Source organism: Nomascus leucogenys, chromosome 20 (assembly GCF_006542625.1).
Source record: "Nomascus leucogenys isolate Asia chromosome 20, Asia_NLE_v1, whole genome shotgun sequence".
Lineage (NCBI taxonomy): Eukaryota > Metazoa > Chordata > Mammalia > Primates > Hylobatidae > Nomascus > Nomascus leucogenys.
In genome coordinates, this window is record NC_044400.1 from 75,672,817 (window position 1) to 75,694,658 (window position 21,842).

Here is a 21,842-nt window from a genome sequence, read left to right on the forward strand (position 1 = left end):
CACATTGCAGATGAGGCAATTGAGCCATGGGGAAACTGAGGTAGCTTATCTCAGTTAATATTCGGGATACTCATCCAGGCAGGTGGCCTCCAGAGCCTGTTCGCTTGGCTGCTGGGCTGCACGGCCCGCCTGCATGGTTGGTCAGGAATCTTGCTGTAACCCGTCTGTCTGGGCTCCCATCTCAGCTGTGTCCCCAGCTTCGTGTGCAAACTTGGACAAGTGTCTGTGCCTCTCGGGCCTCAGTTTCTTCGTTACCAACTTCCAGAATATCAGTCTCCGCTCTGGGCTAACAGCTTGCATTTATGGAATGCTTTGTTGAATGTTGGTGCTGTTGTTTCCCCATTTTACAGATGAGGAAACTGAGATCTTAGAGGCCCTGCCAGGCTCACACGCCGTGAGTTGTGGAGCTGGGATTTGAACGCAAATCAGCAGATGCTGAGCCTTTTCTTAATCTTTATGATCTGTTGACTCACAAAATCCAACTAGGGGCATTTCTAGCTTTAAATATTTTTTTTGTCTTTTTTTTTTTTTTTGAGACAGAGTCTTGCTGTTAGAAATGCTTGTTCCTTGGTGCCATAAAGAAATAGCACTTGAACATAAGTTTAATTTCTTCAGCAAGGCCATTTTTTTACTTTCTGTAGAAAGGGTACACTCGTCAGCAGTTTTGCCACAAGAGTGCACCTTTGTGATTTGTAACCTGACATGTCCACCTTACTGCTGTGTCCAGTTTCCATTGGCTGGAACCGGGCTTCACATTCTGTATTTGCCCTGATTGTTTTGTGCAATGAATGCTGAGAGAGGTAAAAACACCTTCAAATAAGGAAGAGTAACAGGCTATGACCTAATGCTTGCTTGGACCAGTAAAAGCATGCCAGGGCAAATATTTAGGCTAAATTGTGGGAGCCAAGAACATAAAGTACATTAATTTCTTTATTACGGCTAGCAGATATTTAAGAATGTTAGCACAGGTCTTTGAATAAATTTTGCTTCTAAGAGAAGTGACTATTTATTCTTAATTAGATGGGGAGGAAAGCCTTTGAAGAGGAAACTCTACTCTACTTTTTGCATTGCTCTGTCACCCAGGCTTGAGTGCAGTGGTGCAGTCTCAGCCCATTGCCACCTCTGTCTCCCGAGTTCAAGTGATTCTCCTGCCTCAGCCTCCAGAGTAGCTGGGACTACAGGTGTGCACCACCACGCCTGGCTAATTTTTGTATTTTCAGCAGAGATGGGGTTTCACCATGTTGGCCAGGCTGGTCTCGGACTCCTGACCTCAGGTGATCTGCCTGCCTCGGTCTCCCAAAGTGCTGGGATTACAGGCGTGAGCCACTACGCCTGGTCTGTAGCTTTAAATAAATAGGATTTCTATGGGGGGTGGGGCAGGGTTGGGAGGTGGGTGTTATTGTGTTAGATCTATTCAGTATCTTGACTGTGGTGGTAAATACACAAATCTATCTTGATGAAATTGTATAGAATTTAATACACAGACACTAATACAAGTAAAATTGGGAAAGTCTGAATAAGATTGGTAGATTAAATCAATGCCAATATCCTGATTGTGATATTATGCTATGGTTTTGAAAAATGTTACATGGGTGAGCAAAGTGCATAAGGAGTCTTTCTGTATTATTTCTTACAACTTCACATGAATCCACAATAATCTCAATCAATACATCAATTTAAAAAATAGAAATGGGTTGGGCACGCTGGCTCATGCCTATAATCCCAGTATTTTCAGAGGCCAAGGCAGGCAGATTGCTTGAGCTGAGGAGTTTGAGACCAGCCTGGGCAACATGGAAAAATGCTGCCTCTACAAAAAATACAAAAAAATTAGCCAGGCATAGTGGTGTATGCCTGTGGTCCCAGCTACTTGGGAGGCTGAGGTAGGAGGATCACTTGAACCCAGGAGGCGGAGGTTACAGTGAGCTGAGATTATGCCACTTCACTCCAACCTGGGTGACAGAGCCAGACCCTGTCTCAAAAATAAATAAATAAATAAATAAACTAAAAAATATACAAGATTCTATCTATAAACACACCGAGTAACTTTATTGTGTTTATGTGAAATGTTTGGAACAAACATAAGACCTGGTTCTTGCCCTAGAGGAATGTACTGAATTGATAATCATCATAATAGTAATAATTTTTAAATGACTACGATTTATTGAGTGACCATGTGTCAGACACAATCTTGAAGTGCTGTATTAATTTCCGCAGCAATCTTTTTTTTTTTTTTTTTGAGACAGGGTCTTGCTCTGTTGCCCAGGCTGCTGGAGTGCAATGGAACAATCAAGGCTCACTGCAGCCTCAACCTCCTGGGCTCAAGCAATCCTCCCACCTCAGCCTCTCAAGTAGCTGGGACTACAGGCATGCACCACCACGTTCAGATAATTTTTGTAATTTTTTTTTTTTTTTGTAGAGACAGGGTCTCGCTATGTTGCTCAGGCTGGTCTTGAACTCTTGGGTTCAAGGAATCCGCCTCTTTCCACCTCCCCAAGTGCTGGGACTAAATGTGTGAGCCACTACGCCCAGCCCATTATCACTTCTTTACAAGTGGAAAAAACTGAGCTTCAAAGAGGTTAAAACTTGCCCAAGATCACCCAGCACATAAGAGGTAATGTTGGTGGGCATGGGTCCAAGCCTGAGTCTGGATCCCACTCCTCAGCTGAGCCAGGGTTCCCTGAGCACCTTCTATGCCAGCACATTCCAGTAAAATAGTATCATCCTGCCCTGGCACAGTTTGGCGAGGCAGGCAGTATCATCCCCATTTTGCAGATGAGGAGACTGGGGCTCACAGTTGGAGAAGACTTGAATCCAGCTGCCCCTTTTTCCTCCTACAAGGAGGAGGCAGAGCTGAACACAGGTCTCACAGCACTATGAGGTCATTCTGGGGCTCAGGGTATGCCTCAAATAAGAAGGTGTCTGGGCAGGCCTGGGGTAGGTGTGGGGGTGCCGGGGAGTAGGCAGGACCTAGATAACTGAGTTTCAGGAGCTAAGAGCAGGGTGTGAGCTGAGCCTGGAGCTGTTTATTCAGCTTTAGGGGGAAAGATTTCATCCAGGGCCCTGGTTGGTGATAAAGCAGCTCTGTTTTCAAACCAAACATGGCCTTTCCTTCGAGGACTGGGAAATTTGGGAAGAAAGATATTGCATGGCTCTCCTGTGGATCTTTCCGGCCCTATCACCAACCAAATATCTCACTGGACTCTTAGGGGAAAGTTGAAATGCACTCCCAAAGAGATTCAGGCCACTGCGGGTAACTTCAAAGGACGGTCCTCTAGAAAGCTGAAATTTAAAAAGCCCATGACAGCCCTTTAAAGGTGGCCCGGACACACATTGTTGGTCTGACATCCATTGTCCCTGACCCTGACCAAAAGCCTCACAGAGCTGCAAAAATGTCTGTGGGCAGGACTGGCTCTAATTCGGGCCTGGGAGGCAGGACTGAGAAGAAAACCCATGTAGTGAGCCTGCACCAGGTCCTAGGAACTTTCTACACTTCTCTCTCTTTAAGAGTCATAATAGTTCTGAAGAGAAGAAGTCTCACTCCCATGTTCTAAATTTACAACCTAGGGGAAGAGACAAGAAGGGTCTCATTCATGATCACATGGCTGAAAAGTAAGAGATCTGAGATTTGTCTGACTCCAAAGAACTGAGTTGTAGTGGCCTGGGGGATCACAGATCATGACAATGATGATGACAACTACTATCACTTATTATTATACAGATAATATTTTCTAAAGATGGCTGTGACAATATCTCCCATTCCACATGTTCTTATAATGTGACTTTGACACTCCTTCCACTGAGTGGTGGGGGTGCCTGTATATTCCCTCCCTTTGAACCTGGGCAGGCTTGTGACTATGGCAGAAGTGACACTATGAAACTTCCAAAAAATCTTATTAGATTATAAAATGCCATGCATACCTACCTTACTCTCTTGGGTCTCTCTTGGAACCCAGCGGCCATGCTGTCAGGAAGCCCAATCTAGCCCACATGGAGAGAGCATGTGTTCTAACCAAGAGCCCAGCTGAGGTCCTAGCTGAAAGGCAGCATCAGTTGCCAGACATGGGAATGAAGACACCTCAGAATGGCTCCCACCTCTGAGTCACCCCCAACAAAGAGAGTCTCCTGTGTGCTAGATGTTGGGGAACAAAGTCAAACTGTCTCTGCCCAAATTCCTGACCCAGAGAATCATGAATGTAATAAAATGGCTGCGCAATGCCACTGCATTTTAGGGTTCATTTGTTACTTAGCAACAGTATGTAGAGCAAATACAACAACCATTGAATAAGGGCTAACATTGACCAAGTACTTGCTGTGTGCTCAGCACTGTGTTAAGAGCTTATATAGTCAGAGGAAGAAGGAGCTTTGAAACTCAGCTTCTTCCACTTGTAAAGAAGTGATAATGAGGCTGGGCGCAGTGGCTCACGCCTGTAATCCTAACACTTTGGGAGGTTGTGTAATCCTAACACTTTGAGGCGGGTGGATCACTTGAGGTCAGGAATTCAAGATCAACCTGGCCAATATGGTGAAACCTTATCTCTACTAAAAGTACAAAAATTAGCTGGGCGTAGTGGTGTGTGCCTGTGATCCTAGCTACTCTGGGAAGCTGAGGCCGGAGAATCTCCTCAATCCAAGAGGCAGAGATTGCAGTGAGCAGAGATTGCGCCACTGCACTGGAGCCTGGGCAACACAGTGAGACTGTCTCAAAAAAAAAAAAAAAAAAAAAAAAAAAAAATGTGATAATGGGCTGGGCTCAGTGGCTTATGCCTGTAATCCCAGCACTTTGGGAGGCCAAAACAGGTGGATAACTTGAGCCTAAGTGTTCAAGACCAGCCTGAGCAACGTGGCAAGACCCTGTCTCTGCAAAAAAAATAAATAAATAAAAATAAAAATAAATAAAAATAAAATAAAAAAATTAGCTGGACATGGTGGTGTGTGCCTGTAGTTCCAGCTACTTGAGAGACTGAAGTGGGAGGATCCGCTTGAGCCCAGGAGGTTGAGGCTACAGTAGTGATATACAGAAGTTTTTGTTTGTTTGTTTGTTGTTGTTGTTGTTTGTTTGTTTGTTTGTTTTGGTAGGCTGGAATGCAATGGCACGATCTCAGCTCACTGTAACCTCCACCTCCTGGGTTCAAGCAATTCTCATGCCTCAGCCTCCTGAGTACCTGGGACTACAGGCATGCCCCACCATGCCTGGCTAATTTTGAATTTTTAGTAAAGACGGTTTCACCATGTTGGCCAGGCTAGTCTCAAACTCCCGACCCCAAGTGATCCCCCTGCCTTGGCCTCCCAAAGTGCTGAGATGATAGGCATGAGCCACCGTGCCCAGCCTACACAGAAGTCTTGTGTAGTTAGTACTCCTGGGAAGCCTTCTGAAAGAGAGATTTACAATACTGGAGAGATGAAGAATGTAAGTTTCCAGACCCCATCCCAAACCTGCTGAGACCACATCATGCACAGCATCCCAATGGCGAAGGCAGGGTCAGGCCAAGCCCAGGAGAAGGGTCAGGACAATGTGATTCCATTTAATGCAGCAAATATTACTGACAGCTCTGACTACATGCCAGGTGCCTGGACTTCCCTCAGCTATTCAGGAGGCTAAGGCTTGAGGATCACTTGAGCCCAGAAGTTTGAGGCTGCACTGAATCATGATCACACCACTGCAATTCAGCCTGGGTGACAGAGCAAGATCTTGTCTTTAAAATAAAATAAAAAGATTATTATAATGAAAGAATTTAAATAACACACAGTGTTGTAGAATATAGAATACGTGGATATAGATGACACAATGCTGATGGGGATGACAACTCATGACCATCAGGCTTGTACTGGGCCCCCTCCTGGGTTCTCTATACACAGATTCTAGTCGATTACCTTTTCACAACTGCTCCCCCCACCCCGCCCTTTCTATTTTTTAGATGCAGAGATTCAGAGAGTCTAAGCAACTTTTCCAAATCATCTAGCTGGAATTCCGGTAACTGAGCCAGGATCTACCCCAGGTCTGTCTGACTCCAAAGCCTGTGTCTTCCAGCACACACTGCTGCTGCCTGGGGTAAGAGCTCAACATTATGCTTGGAAAAAGGAGCTTTTCTATGTCATCATGGAGGGCTGGGATGTCTCCCGTGTCCACGCTCCCTTCTTTCTTAGTAATGGGCACGTTACTGTGTTCCCCAGCCTCTTTTGCAGCAAGGTGACCAAGTGAACACTTTCTGTCTAATGGGATGTACATAGAAGTCTTGTGTAGTACTTCTGGGAAGCTTTCTGAAAGAGAGCGAATATATCCCATTTTCCTCAAAAACCTTCTAGCAGGAATGTGGATATGATGTCTGGAGCTCTAGCAACCATATCAGACCACAAGGATGAATGTACATCCCAGGAATGGAAGAGAGGAAAGCCAGAAAAAGACTTGGTCTCTGAAGGCTGCAGAGCTACCATACCTGCCCCTAGATCTTCTATTTCTGATCATCTTCTATGCAAGAGTGAATGAACTCATATTGTGTTAACGTCACTGTGATACTGGGTCTTGTTTCTTGCCAGTTGAATGTGATCCCAAGTGATACAATGGGTCAACTGAGAGAAGGAGAATGAACTTGGGTTGGACTTTGAAAGATGGGTAGGACTGAGACAGGAATGGGGGAAGAAGTTCCTTATAGGTGCTGGGAACAGCAAGAGTGAGAAGTGTCCTTGAGGTGGCATGTGGAGTATAACAAGGAAGATGTAGGGGCTAAGCAGGGTTAGAGCAATGTTTTGTAAAGAGCTTTGGCTGCCAGGCAGTCAAGATACAATTTCAACTGTTAAGCACTGGGGAGCCATAGAAGGTGTTTGAGTGGATGAGTGATGTGTTTGGTACTGGATTTTGCCTTGATGGAGATCTGTAGGCAGAACTGGAGAGGAGGAAGTCTGGGCCAGAATTGGAGCCCTAGGGAGTGGGAATTGCTTGGAAAGGAGGTTTGGAGACCAGCTTCGGCAATGGTCCATGGAATCACTATTGCATTAAACAGTGGTGTGCTAATACTGTGGATGATTTGGAAGCCACTGAAGCAATGATGCACAAGACAGCGTGATAACATGTCAAGCTGCTCACGGTATATTGTTATATGACAAAAATAGGTCTCCAAACAGTTTGCACAATATGATGACTTCCTGAAAATTCACTCCATGCATTTTATTTAAAAGCCAAGAAGGTGATTCTCCAATTGTTAATAATAGTTACTGCTAGGGGGGAGTTTTTAGGATGATTTTTCTTTCTTCTTTTGCTTGCTATTTTCTAAGCTGGTAGTAGTAGTAGTAGCAACACTAATAATAATAATAGCTAAGCACTCCTGAGGGCCCACAGAGCTCGGTGCCAGCCTCATTCTCAGTGTTAATTCATGTATTTAAATCCTCATCGTCCTCCATGAGGGAGGGACTTTAATTTTCTTCTTTTTATATTTGAGGAAACTGAGATTCAGAGAGCAGGAGCCTATGTCTAGGGGAGAGCAGCAGTGGAAAGAGAGGTGACAATGAGGATCTGAGAGAGGGGACGTCCTAGCTGGACGTAGGAGTTAGGGAGTGAGGAGGGAAAGGCCTCAGAAATCCCAGGGGATGCACGCATCGACCTTTACAGTTTATAAAGCACACCCTGTACGTTCGCTCTTAAAATGCGCTTGTTAGGAATTACGATTGCTATTTTATGGGAAAGGAAACAGACTCAGAGAGGTTAGGCAGCTTGCTCAAGATAACAACGGTGAGAATTGGGATTTGAACACAGCGCTCTGTGCCTGACTCAGCTTCTATCTCTGCCATACCCAGCCAAAAAAAGGGGGCTAGTTTCAGTGTGTATTGGAAATCTGTCTGTTTGACCCCTTGGCTCCCTTAAGCCAACAGACTTTGTGTTAGCAGCTAAACCACTTAAAAAGAGCAACACAGCAAGACCTGGAAAATTTTAAAAAAATTAGCCAGGTGTGGTGGCTCATGTCTGTAGTCCCAGCTACTCAGGAGGCTGAGGCGGGAGGATTGCTTGAGCCCAGGAGTCTGAGGCTGCAGTGAGCCATGATCACACCACTACACTCCAGCCTGTACCACAGAGTGAGACCCAATCTCTAAAAAAAAAAAAAAAATTAAGTAAAGAAATAAAAAGAGGTTATTGACCCCTACCTTTTGGCCGAATCTTAGTCTTGAACGGCTTGCCTGAACTGTTAGGAATTTCGTGGCCCAACCTGACCCTGATTTCAACCAATTCTGTTCATTCCTTGTGCCCCACCATCCATCCTGCTTCCTTAGCTGCCTTCTTGACTGAGTCTGAGCTACCTTTGACCTCCTGGGGTAATGCTTCTGAGACAGGAGAATAGGGTCTGGAGGCAGGAAACCTAAGGTAGTTTCAGGCCGACTTCCTAGAACTAAATTGAAAGAAAAACCCGGGCCAGGCGCGGTGGCTCACGCCTGTAATCCCAGCACTTTGGAAGGTCAAAGAGGGTGGATCACCTGAGGTCAGGAGTTCCAGACCAGCCCGGCCAACATGGTGAAACCCCGTCTCTACTAAAAATACAAAAATTAGCTGGGCATGGTGGTGGGTGCCTGTAATCCCAGCTACTGGGGAGTCTGAGGCAGGAGAATAGCTTGAACCCAGGAGTCGGAGGTTGCAGTGAGCCGAGGGCCTGCCATTGCACTCCAGCCTAGGTGACAAGAGTGAAACCCCATCTCAAAAGAAAAAAAAAAAAAAAAAGAAAGGAAAATCCTAACTTTCCACGCCTAAGTAACAAAAGGACTAGAGGCTACTCCTTTTGCAAATCCCTTTTCCGCCAGGCAGATGGGAAATTGGCTGTCTGCAGCCAATCAGATGGATTGAGGGCGGAGTCTTCCTTTGCATAGAAGTGGAACTTTGTAACTTCACCTTAGCCTTTGATTGGTTGCTTTTTGCAGCCAATCAGGTGTTTGCAGAGGAGTGTGACTTTTGTAACTTCACTTCAGCTTCTGATTGGTTGTTTTCTGCAGCCAATCACAAGGATTGCAGGCCACCACTTCATTTACATGAGGGGGCCAATGGGAAACCTGTAGGGGGTATTTGGACCCGAGAAGATTCTGTATCCGGGCTCTTGAGCCGCTGGTTGGGCCCCTCCCACACTGTGGAGGGTACTTTTGTTTTCAATAAATCCCTGCTTTGGTTCTTTCGTTGCTTCATTCTTTCTTTGCTTTGCTGGGCTTTTGTCCAATTCTTTGTTCAAAACGCCAAGAACCTGGGCAACTTACAGTCAAGACCCTCACCGGCAACACTTCTACCCCGCCTGGCCTGGGCCCTGAGCTCTCTCCCACAGCCCAAGCCCTGGCAGGTGGCTTCCCACCGCCTCTTCCCTGTCCAGGCCCAGCCAGCTGGGGATCTGGTTTTCCCATCCTCCACTCTCCCTGCCTTTCCCAGCCACATTCCACGCCCACCAAGGCCCCTCCAGGAAAAGGCCCCAGAGAGCTCTCTGTCCTCACGTCAGACGTTTCCCTAATTCCCCGTGGCTTGATCTTTGGCTGTTTCAGTTTATCACAAATGATTTTCCAAGCCAGTGGATTTAATTATATTATACACTTAGGGAAATTGGTGCCATTTCTTAATTACTTTTATAGTTGAAAAGCAATTACTTAGCAATCACATGAAGGACTTCTCATGTTTCCTGGAGTTCTGTAGAGAACCAGACCTGGATTTGAAGAAGTTGGGTTTGCCCCGGGGGTAACCCAAGGAACTAGGGCAATTGGGTTTGGGGAGACAGGTAAGCTTTGTGGTATAGAATTGGATAAATAAATATTTTTAAAAAAATCATGATCCACCCAGTTGCTTAAGCCAATGCCTGACAGACACACTTAACATCTCCATCTTCCTCAATTCTGTGTACGTCGACACTGGTGAAGTGCTTGGATTCCACCTCCTGGTACCTCTGAAACCTGCCCATGACTCTGCTTCCCCCTGTCCAGTCCAGGCCACCACTGTCATGCACCTCTTAAGTGATCCTCCCTTGTCCACCCTGGCCCACTGAGGGGGGTGGAATGGTGGTCTCCAAAAGATCCATTTATCCCGAACCTAGGAATGTAACCTTATGTGGAAAAAGGGCCTTTGCAGATGTAATTGAGTTAAGGATCTTGAGACAAGAACTTCCTGGATGACCTAGGTGGGCCCTCAATCCAATGAGAAGTGTCCTTCTCAGAGGACAAGAGGAGAAGACCCACAGAGGGGAAGCCATGAGAAGATGGATGCTGAGGTGAGTGATGTGTGTACAGGCCAAGGAGCACCAGGAATGGCTGGGAACCACCAGAAGCCAGGAGACAGGATGGGCAAATCCTCCCTCAGAGCCCCCTGGAGGAGTGAGCCTGCCCATCACTTTGATTTTATTTTATTTATTTAATTAATTAATTTATTTATTTTGAGATGGAGTCTCGCTCTGTCACTCAGGCTGGAGTGCAGGGGTGTGATCTCGGCTCAATGCAACCTCCGCCTTCCAGGTTCAAGCGATACTTGTGCCTCAGCATCCTGAGTATTTGGAATTACAGGTGCTTGCCACCATACCCTGCTAATTTTTGTATTTTTTGATAGAGATGGGATTTCATCATGTTGGCCAGGCTGGTCTTGAACTCCTGACCTCAAGTGATCCGCCTGCATCAGCCTCCCAAAGTGCTGGGATTACAGGCCTGAGCCACTGTGCCCAGCCAATCACCTTGATTTTAAACTGCTGGACTCTGGAACAGTGAGGAAGTAAATTTCAGTTGTTTGAAGCCACGCAGATTGTGGTTATTTGTTATAGCAGCTCCAGGAAACTCACACAGCCGAATTTAGTCCATTTTTCAACACGTCTGTCCCGTGCTAAAGCCCAGTGGCTCTCATCTCCCTTAGAATAAAGAATTGCATTTTCCTGATGAAGAGTACCTTCATATGCCTATTGCTATTTGAATATTCCCTTTTTTTTTGTATCTGCTCAAGTCTTTTGCCCATTTAAAAAATAAGATTGTTTCTTTTGCTTATTGGTTTATGGGCATTCTTTATGTATTCTGGATACTACTCTTTTGTCAGGTGTATATATTGTGAATATATTCTCCTGTTCTGTGGGCTGCTGCTACACTCTTTTAATGGTGTTTTTGGATAAAGTGCTTAATTTTAATATATCCCACTTTATTAGTTTTTAATCTTGTAGTTAGCCCCCTTTTTTGTCCTATTTAAGAAATCTCAGGCCGGGCGCAGTGGCTCGCGCCTGTAATCCCAGCACTTTGGGAGGTCGAGGCAGGTGGATCACGAGGTCAGGAGGTGGAGACCATCCTGGCTAAGACGGTGAATCTACCGTCTCTACTAAAAATACAAAAAAATTAGCTGGGCATGATGGCACATGCCTGTAGTCCCAGCTACTCAGGAGACTGAGGCAGGAGAATCGCTTAAGCCTGGAACGTGGAGGTTGCAGTGAGCCAAGATCGTGCCACTGCACTCCAGCCTGGGCGACAGAGTGAGACTCCATCTCAGAAAACAAACAAACAAAAAAGAAATCTCAGCTTACTCTGAGTGAGATCATGAAGATGTTATTCTATGTTTCCTCTAAAACATTATTGTTTACCTTTCATTTTAATTAATTAATTAATTAATTAATTTTTGAGACAGTTTCCCTCTTGTTGCCCAGGCTGCAGTGCAATGGCTCTCGGCTCACTGCAACTTCCACCTCCCAGGTTCAAGAGATTCTCCTGCCTCAGCCTCCTGAGTAGCTGAGATTACAGGCATGCGCCATCATGCCTGGCTAATTTTGTATTTTTAGTAGAGATGGGGTTTCTCCATATTGTTCAGGCTGGTCTCGAACTCCTGACCTCAGGTGATCTGCCCACCTCGGCCTCCCGAAGTGCTGGGATTATAGGCGTGAGCCACCACGCCCAGCCTACCTTTCATTTCATATTTGGATCTGTAAGCTATCTGGAATTGATTTTTGTGTATGGCGTGAGATGGAATTCAGCTTTGTTTTTTCCCCACATAGACATTCAATTGACTGATCACTGCAATGCTATCTTTGACATAAGCAGATGACCATGTATGTTTGGGTATGGTAACTGGTTTTTAAGTTTATCCTGCCCCTGGAATCTCAGCTCCAAGGCAACAGTAAGCTTTTATTGACAGGAGGAGGCCAATCCATAGCCTTGGGCTGCAGGACTGATGAGGAGGAGGCAAGAAGGGTGGGGCTCTGGGTCCCTGGTTCTTGTCAAGCAGATCAACTCACAAGGTGTCTGGGTTCCTCTTTGGCTTAACTCGTGAACCTGCTTGGGGAGGTGGTTGGTCCCAGGTTTGCAATGGCCTGTCACTTCTATAATCAGAAAAGCAGTTCTCAACCTATGGATAATTAGGAGTTGATAGTAACCACATTTTGATCTGTAAGTGCTTACATTTTAGGCCCTTTCCAGGCCCTCTAGGGTAGTGGTAGGAGCAATGATTCCTTTATCAGGAGTAGAAGGGACCATGAAGGAAAGCTATGAACAGGGGTGCCATTTGACCTAGGCATTTAAGGATGAATAGGAGTTTTAATATTAAAAAAGAAAGAAAGAAAGAAAGAACGAACGAACAAACAGGAAGGGCACTGCAGGTAGCACAGGGAATAAGCATGGGCAAAGGCAGGGAGACATGCATGAGCTTAGTAGGGGAGCAGGTGGCTCCCACCTGTAATCCCAGCACTTTGGGTGGCCAAGGTGGGTGGATCACCTGAGGTTGGGAGTTCGAGACCAGCCTGACCAACATGTAGAAACCTCATCTCTACTAAAAATACAAAATTAGCCAGGCATGGTGGCACATGCCTATAATCCTAGCTACTCGGGAGGATGAGGCAGGAGAATCGCTTGAACCTGGGAGGTGGAGGTTGTGGTGAGCCGAGATTGCACCATTGCGCTGCAGCCTGGGCAAGAAGAGCGAAACTCCATCTCAACAAAATAAAAGGGGGAGCAGGCTGAACTTTTCAGGGTAGATATAATAGCAGAGGATGTAGGGAAGGGAAGGAAAAATGCAAAGCAATGTGAGTTTTAATAAAAACCACATGGTCCTCCAGTCTTAGAAGACGCTATGGTCTGAATGTGTCCCCCAGATTCGTATGTTGAAATTTAATGGCCAATGTAATGGTATTAAGAGGTGAGGCCTTTAGGAGATGGTTAGGTCTTGAGGGTTCCACTCTCATGCATGGGACTAATGCCTTATGTTTTAGTCAGTTCTCCCACTGCTATAAGGAAATACCTGAGACTGGATAATTTACAAAGAAAAAAGGTTGAACTGGCTCATGGTTCCATAGGCTGTACAGGAAGCATGATGGCTTCTGGGGAGGCCTCAGGAAAGTTTCAAACATGGTGGAAGGTGAAGGGGAAGCAGGGACATTACATGGCTGGAGCAGGAGGAAGAGAGAGACAGGGAAGGCGCCACACACTGTTAAACAACCAGATCTGAGAACTCTATCATGAGACAGCTCTAGTGGGATGGTGTTAAACTATTAGAAACTGCCCACATGATCCAATCACTTCCCAGCAGGCCCCACCTTCAGCATTGAGGGTTACAATTCAGCATTAGATTTGGGTGGGGACACAGATCCAAAGCTTATCACCTTATGAAAGAGGCTTCATTGCATACGTCCCTTTGCCCTTGTCTTCCTCCCACCATGTGAGGACACAGCATTTATCCCCTCCAGAGGATGCAGCAAGAAGGCACCGTCTTGGAAACAGAGCAGCCCTCACCAGAACTGAACCTGCTAGTGCCTTGATTTTGGGTTCCCAGCCTCCAGAGCTTTGAAAAATACAATTTTGCTCTTTATAAATTCCCTAGTCTCAGGTAGTTTGTGATAGCATCAGAACTGACTAACGCAGAAGGCTTAGAATGGATGCAACCCTCCCACCTGCCATTCCTCCTGGCCATGGAAGCCATGTGCTGTCAATAACAACAGTAACTACAATCTGCACACTGACAGGGGGCCAGGCCTATCATTTCATGCATTTGTGTTTTTAAATCTCCATTTCGCAGAATTGTTCAATGACTATTAAGCTTGGGTGTTTGGCAAACTTGGGTCTCACTTCTATTCATGGGCTGTGTGGGGCACTTAGTGAGCCTCAGTTTCTCCACCTGTGAAGTGGGGTCACAGTGTTACCTACTTACTGAGCCTCAGTTTCTCCATCTGTGAAGTGGGGTCACAGTGTTACCTACTTCATGGATGTCATGAAGATTACACTGAGCGGGATCATTTAATCCTCATACTCAGGAGACCCTGATCCTAACTTATCCAAGAACTTTACAAGGAAACTGCTGAGAGCTGAACCACTTTAGGGCCCTTGGTTGGCCTCTCTAAGATTCTTCTGACCTTTCCCACACAGTCACAAGGTGTCAGCCTGGCTCTGAGCATCATCTCCTCACCCAACAATAGCACAGCAGGAAGGGAGTGACAGGGAACGCTCCTCTCTCCTTCCTCAGTGAGGAAAAACTGTCCCAGAAGCTTCCCTGCCCTGAAAGACATCACTGATGTCTCACTTAGCAGACCTAGGACAAGGGGCCACTCCTAGTTGTCAGGGAGGCTGGGAATACGAGCATCTAGCTGGCGGTCTCGGCTTCTCCTGTGGGGCTGGTCTCCAATGACAAAGCAGGGAGCGGATGAGCTGTGGGTGTATTTCAGTGTTGGCTGTTCTGAGGTGGGAACTGAGCAGGTGAGAAAGGTCTGTGCTGTGTCTCAGAGGTAGAGATGACAGTGGGGGTGAGAGAGACAGAGCAGAGAACTGCTGCTGTCAGACGGATGTGGGTGCTTAGACACAACATTGCCTCTCCAGTCATTTTATAGAGGAGGACCCTGGGGCCTGGAAAAGGAAAGGATGCCCACTCAGCGCATGGCAGCCTGGGGAGTCAGGACAGGCCTGCCTGGAGTGGAGCTTGCAGGATGGGAACCAGTGGCAGATGAAGTTAGGGTGCTAGAACAGCCTCGGAGGAAAGGCACAGAGCTGGGGCAGAGACTGCTGCCCACTCTACATCTCTTTTCTTTTCCTTAGTAACAAAACCTAATGAATTCAGGGCTATAATATGCCCAAATAAAGACTCTATTTCCTGGTTCTCTTTTTTTTTTTTTTTTTTTTTTTGAGACGGAGTCTCGCTCTGTTGCCCAGGCTGGAGTGCAGTGGCGCAATCTCGGCTCACTGCAAGTTCCGCCTCCCCGGTTCACGCCATTCTCCTGCCTCAGCCTCTCTGAGTAGCTGGGACTACAGGCGCCCACCACCACCCCCGGCTAATTTTTTATATTTTTAGTAGAGACGGGGTTTCACCGTGGTCTCGATCTCTTGACCTCGTGATCCGCCCGCCTCGGCCTCCCAAAGTGCTGGGATTACAAGCGTGAGCCACCGCGTCCGGCTATTTCCTGGTTCTCTTGAAGGCAGATGTGGTCATATGGCTAAGTTCTGGCCAATGAATGAAAGCAGAAGTGTCAGAGGGTCTTCTAGGAAGTTTCCTTAAGGGAGCTGACTCATCCCTATCGACCATTCCTTCCTTCCTCCTTCCAGGTGTCTGGAATGCAGATGTGATGTCTGGAACTCTAGCAGCTCTCTTGTATCCTGAGAGGACTTTGGGTCTGGAAGCCACATGCTAAGCTGGTGGGACAGCATGATGGAAGCAGTCTGGGTCCTGAACTTTCACATGTGTCTTCTATGTGGTCTTCATGAGATTCCTGATGGTGGGTATCATTGCCTGCACTTTACAGATGAAGAAACTGAAGGAGAGAGAGGCAAGATTCTTACCCCCAGAAAGGCCGAGATTCAAACCCATTCTGTCTTACGTCAGAACTCCTGCTTGTATCAGTTGGAATTCTGTTTGGAAAAGTGAGTTTATTTTTCTCATGCAACAGGAAACCCGAAGGCAGGTGATCGCTGGTGTTGATTTAGCAGTTCAAGGGAGTAGGACCGACATGCCTGTTTTTCTCTTCACTGTTTTCTCTTGGTTGCAAGATGGCTACTGCTGCTCTGACCATGACATTCCTGTTCAAGGAAGAAAGAAAGGGGAACAGGGGCAGTACCAGCAACATGTGAACCTTTCACTGAAAAAGTCAAAGCTTTCCGGAATCTGCTAAAGGCTTCTGCGTAGCCCAGCATGGCAGATTGTATTTTCCAAAGATGGTCCCAGCAATATTTCCCATTACACATGCTCTTCTGCATGGTGCCCTTGCCACTCCCCCATCAAGAGGTAGGGGCTGGGCCGAGAGCGGTGGCTCATGCCTGTAATCCCAGCACTTTGGGAGGCTGAGGCAGGTGGATCACCTGAGGTCAGGAGATCGAAACCAGCCTGGCCAACATGGTGAAAACCTGTCTACACCAAAAATACAAAAATTGGCTGGGTGTGATGGTAGGTGTTTGTAATCTCAGTTACTTGGGAGGCTGAGGCAGGAAAATCGCTTGAGCCCAGGAGGCAGAAGTTGCAATGAGCAGAGATCACGTCACTGCACTTCAGCCTGGGCAACAGAGTGAAACTCTGTCTCAAAAAAAAAAAAAAAAAAAAGGTAGGGGTTCTTTCTCCACTGTCTTGAACCTGGGAAGATTCTATGACTACTTAGAACACAACAGAATTGTCTGTGCACAGCTCCAAGTGTGGCCTGTAACTGGCTGGGAGCTTCCACCTCCTCCCTCCACTCTGCAAGAAGTCAGATAACTCAGAGGCTGCCATGTTAGGAGAAACTCTGGAGAAGGAAGAGCCACCTGGAGAGATGGCGGAGCTCAAGGGTCTGAGGCTCCAGACACGGGGTGAGGAGGCCATCCTGGAGGTGGGCCCTTCAGCCCCAGCCACCTTAACTGGGCCCACGTAGAGCAGAGACAGCCACCCAGCTGGCTCTTCCCGACTGCCTGACCCACAAAACCATCAGCAAAATACAGAGGTTGTCCTAGGCTCCTAAGTTAAGAGGTGTTTGGTTGGACAGCGGTGGGTACTAGAACCTCCACACTGGCCGAAAGATAACTGGCAGCAGTAGATCACTGGAACCTCCACTTGGCCATGCCTGACCTAAAAGGAGGTTAAGAAAACAAGTGTTTAGTTTTTCCAGCCCCGAGATAAATGGAGGTAAAGGAGAGGCTCCTCCCACCAGGTGCCCCTGCTTCTCTTTACTTTTGTGATTGAACCGAATAAAAACATCCACCACCCACTGGGCCCTATGTGCCAGGCACGCACAGCTTCTTGCACAAGGCAGGTGGTATTTGTGGCTCCCATTTTGCACATGGTAATTACCCAGATTGTCCAGCTAGGAAGAGTTTGAGCCTGGCTTTGGACCCATGAAGGTCGACGCCTTACCCACCTGCTTTGTGGCTATAGCTATATTGGGGAGTGAGTAGGTTAACAGCTTGGGGAACAGCGTTTTTGGTAGAAGGAACAGCCAGAGCAAGGATACACAGAATGATGACACAGAGAGGCTGGGGCGGGGAACAGGGGTTGTGCAGGATGTGAGTCAGAGACCAGGCTGTTTTGCAGCCTCAAAATCTTGTACTTGACCCTGGAGGCAGCAGGGAGCCACTTCAGGGTCCGTTTCTTTAATTAAAACGTTTCAATCAACAGTACAGTCGCATGGCTCACAAACCAACAAATATGTGAGGGAAATGGAAAAGTTTCCCTTTGACGTCCCCACTCCCATTTTCATTAGTCTCCCAGGTTAGTTTTCTGTGTCGCCTTTCAGAGTCTAAGTGAAACAATGGTGAATGAAGATTCTTATGTTTCCTGTTTGCACAAAATATTATGGTGTCATTCTGCACCTGGTTTTTTTTGCTTAGTGATGAAAAATTTACCCTTTAAAGTGTATAGTTCAGTGGTTTTTCAGTATGTTTACAGAGTTGTGTAACTGTGACCACTATCTCATTCTAAAATACTCTCATCACCCCAGAAAGAATCCTGACTTTCTACTTCCTTTTTTTTTTTTTTTTTTTTTTTTTTTTTTTTTGAGATAGAGTCTCACTCTGTTGCCCAGGCTGGAGTGCAGTGGCACAATCTTGGCTCACTACAAACTCTGCCTCCTGGGTTCAAGCGATTCTCCTGACTCAGCCTCTCCAGTGGCTGGGATTATAGGCGCCGACCACTACTCCCAACTAATTTTTGTGGTTTTTTTTTTTTGTTTTTTTTTTTTAGAGAGTCTTGCTCTGTTACCTAGGCTGGAGTGCAGTGGCGCGATATGGGCTCACTGCAACCTCCACCTCCCAAGTTCAAGCAGTTCTCTGCCTCAGCCTCCCGAGTAGCTGGGATTACAGGCACCTGCCACCATGCCTGGCTAATTTTTGTATTTTTAATAGAGACCGTGTTTCACCATCTTGGCCAGGCTGGTCTTGAGCTCCTGATCTCATGACCCACCCTCTTTGGCCTCCCAAAGCGCTGGGATTACAGGCATGAGCCATCACACCCAGCCCAATTTTTGTATTTTTAGTAGAGACAGGGTTTCACCATGTTGGCTCAGCTGGTCTGGAACTCCTGATCTGAAGTGATCTGCCACCCCAGCCTCCCAAAGTGCTGGGATTACAGGTATGAGTCATCATGCCCAGATCTTTCTATTTCCTTTATTGCCCTGGCAACCATGAATCTCTTTTCTAATAGTTTATCTTGAAGATCTTTGCATATCAGAACACAGAACACGTTTTTTTTTTGTTTTTTTTTTTTTTTTTTTTTTTTTTTTTGGAGACAGGGTCTTGCTGTCTTACCCAGACTGGAGTGCGGTGGCACAATCACAGCTCCCTGCACTCTCCTTGACCTTCCTGGCTCAAGTGGTCCTCCTGCTTCAGCCTTCCAAGAAGCTGAAACTTCATGTGCATGCCACCACGCCTGGCTAAGTTTTAAATTTTTGGTAGAGACATGGATCTCCTTATGTTGCTCAGGCTGGTCTTGAACTCCTAGGCTTAAGGCATTCTCCCACCTTGGCCTCCCAAAGTGCTGGAATTACAGGAGTGAGACACCACACCTACCTAGCCTTTCCTTTTTTTTTTTTTTTGAGTAATAGGTAGGGTCTCAATGCGCAGGTATACTATGATTTATTCACAATCCCATAAGGACGGCTATTGGGTTGTTTCTAGTTGTTCTCTGTTATACACAGCCCTGCACTATTAATAGCGCTGGACCACAATGGATAGCAGCATTTTGCCTGCACATAAGCAGCATAGTAGGACACATTCCTAGATATACAATTGCTGGGTCAAGGGCTCCATGGGAATTTGCAATTTTGATATATATTTCCAAATTGCCCACCACAGGGTTGTACCACATGGACTCTCAGATATGGAGGATAGATTGGGGCCAGTGTGGCTGTGGTGGGGTGGCAGGGCTGGTGGGGGAGGGGACTACTGTGGCATTCCAGCTGAGGGATGAGGACACTTGGAAGGTTAAACCCAAGGGACAAGGACATGGTGACTGGTTAGAGACTGTGAGGAGAGGATGGTGAGAGTTACTCAGGATGATCCCTGGAGGTGGCAGTACCCCACTGTCCCCCACTGTCCATTCTCTCCTGCTTCTACAGTAATTGAGTTCTCAGCTGGCATGTGGCTGCCTAGCTGATGCCTACTTTCCCAGACCCCCTTGCAGCCAGGTGTGGCCATGGGATCAGGTTCCAGCCAATGAGCTGTGAACCAAAGTGATGTGTGCAAGTTGCAGGGCATGTCCTTCCTCTGCCCCTTTTCTTCTCACTGGCTGGAGTGCAGATGTGAGGGCAGGAGCCAGAGGAACCATATTGGGCCATGAGTGGGAGTTTCCTGTTAGACAGAACAAGAAGACAGAGGAAGCTTGGGTCCCTGGTGAGAGAGAAACAAACCTCTCTCTTGTTAAGCCACGATTATTCTGGGTCTCTCTTAGAGTCACTATACATGAATGACAGTTTCTGTCCTCCTGCCAGTGTGTGCCTTTCACTAAGCCAGAGGCTGCAAAGAGACAGCCAAGCTGTTTTTACTTTCTGGATATTGAGATCTCACTCTGTGCCAGGTGTGGTCCTGGGTGGTGGAGTGTGGTGTGACCAGGGCAGATGCAGTCACTTTACCTGGGGACCATCACACAAGGGCCTGCAGGAGGGGCTGAGCTGGAATGGGGCTCAAAGGTCTCCTGAGGAGGAAACACTTAAGCTGAGACCTGCAGGAGGAGTAGGTGGCAGGGCCAACGCAGGAAGGGAGTATAGTGTCAGGCAGAGGAAACAGAGAATGGCAAATTTGCGGCTTGGCAAGAAGTTGTGGATGGAAGTGGAGAGTGCAGTGACACAATCATGGCTGCTGTGTCGCCGGCCACTTTGTCCAGGACAAAGTTTAGGATAAAAACTCTCACACGAAGAGAACACAGCCTGCCCTAACTTCCCCTTCTGGGTGGGTTGTGGTCATTGGGAAATATTTAGTGATCGGTCATTTAACTTAGAAAGATTCTTCCTAGATTCGGGACCCCGTGAGAAATTAAACACCAACCTGCATCTGGAACTTTTCTTCCCAGCGTCAATGTTACACAGTTATCCAGTGGGCCCCTCTTGGTCATCCCAAGCTAACCACCCACATGGAATTAATCATATCGCTGTTCCTGCCAGCAACAATATTCATTCAGGAGAAAGCAAACAGTCAAAATTGCACACTGATAAGATGGGTTTGGAAGCTCATGAAGAAGAGAACTTTCTACAGCTAGACAAATTATAATTTTCTCGCCAGGCATGGTGGCTCACACCTGTAATCCCAGCACTTTGGGAGGCTGAGGCGGGCAGGTCACCTGAGGTCAGGAGTTCGAGACCAGCCTGACCAACATGGAGAAACCCTGTCTCTGCTGAAAATACAAAATTAGCTGAGGCAGGAGAATCGCTTGAACTGGGGAATTGGGGATGCAGAGATTGCGGTGAGCTGAGATTGCGCCGTTGTACTCCAGCCTGGGCAACAAGAGCGAAACTCCGTCTCAAAAAAAAAAAAAAGGAAAAAAATATATAATTTTCTTACATGCACATACCAAAAAGCAAGGGCTCATGAGGCATGTTTCATGTCCAGCTTAAAGGGAGCCCAACATAGAGAATTTACAGGGATTTTCCCCTTTATTTATCTTTGCTCTTTTAGGGGACAGAAGGCCTTGCTGGTTTCCTTTTCTCCTATTTCTGTTCCTATGTGGGGATATGACCTTTGAGGTGAAGTTGGGATTCATATGGATGCACGTTTGGGGAGACTGTTGAGATTTACTCAGTTATTTATGGAGCATTTATTCATTTTAGGCATTTATTCACTCAACACGCATCCCATGCATCATTGGCTGGCAGAGGGCTGGGGGCCCGGAGGTGAGTGGTGCACGACCCCTGCCCTCAGGTGGTTGTGGGTGAGTCCTGTGAATGGACAATGACAGTACTGTATGACAGGTGCTGTGTGAGGGGCTGTGGGGACACAGAGGGAGGCCCTGAGCCAGGCTGGATGGGGCTTGGGGAAGCTCTGTTGGAGCCTTGAAGCAGGGTTGAGTTGGGTCTTGCCAGTTGAGTGAGAGCTGGCCAGGTGTAGAAGCAGGATGGATTAGACAGGGAGGGAGAACAGACTAGTTGAGGGCTGGGGGCTGGCAAGGCATCCCAGTCCCAGTCCAGGAACATGCAAAGACCCAGGGTAGCTGAGGCTGAGCGGATGGGGCCTGGGGGCCGGTGATGAAATGCAAGAGGCAGCTGGACACTCGTGGGCAGGGCTCATATGTCCAGCTGAGTGAGTGCAGGCTTCACTGCTCATACTGAAGCCCTACTATGTGCCAGTAAAGAGAGCAGGCAAAGCTGTGGACAACCTGGTCCCCACTCCCCCTGTTGCTGACAGTGTGCAGGACATGCCACCCCAAGACATAGCACCTCAGAAACGGAGAAAACAGCAGAAGCAGGAAGGCCACTGTCTGCCTTTCCCAGGCCTTGCTATATGACCACTGG

The 21,842-nt window shown here is 47.1% G+C and overlaps 1 long non-coding RNA gene across 1 annotated transcript in view; it reads left to right on the forward strand.

Annotated features, from left to right (window-relative positions):
• Positions 1-5,864: 5,864 nt before the first annotated feature.
• LOC115831911 overlaps positions 5,865-21,842 on the forward strand; it is a 36,680-nt gene continuing 20,702 nt past the window's right edge. Inside the window, exons 1-2 of the long non-coding RNA XR_004027405.1 lie at positions 5,865-6,049; positions 15,490-15,659. This is a non-coding gene — a long non-coding RNA (uncharacterized LOC115831911). The remainder of the gene's footprint in view (positions 6,050-15,489; positions 15,660-21,842) is intronic.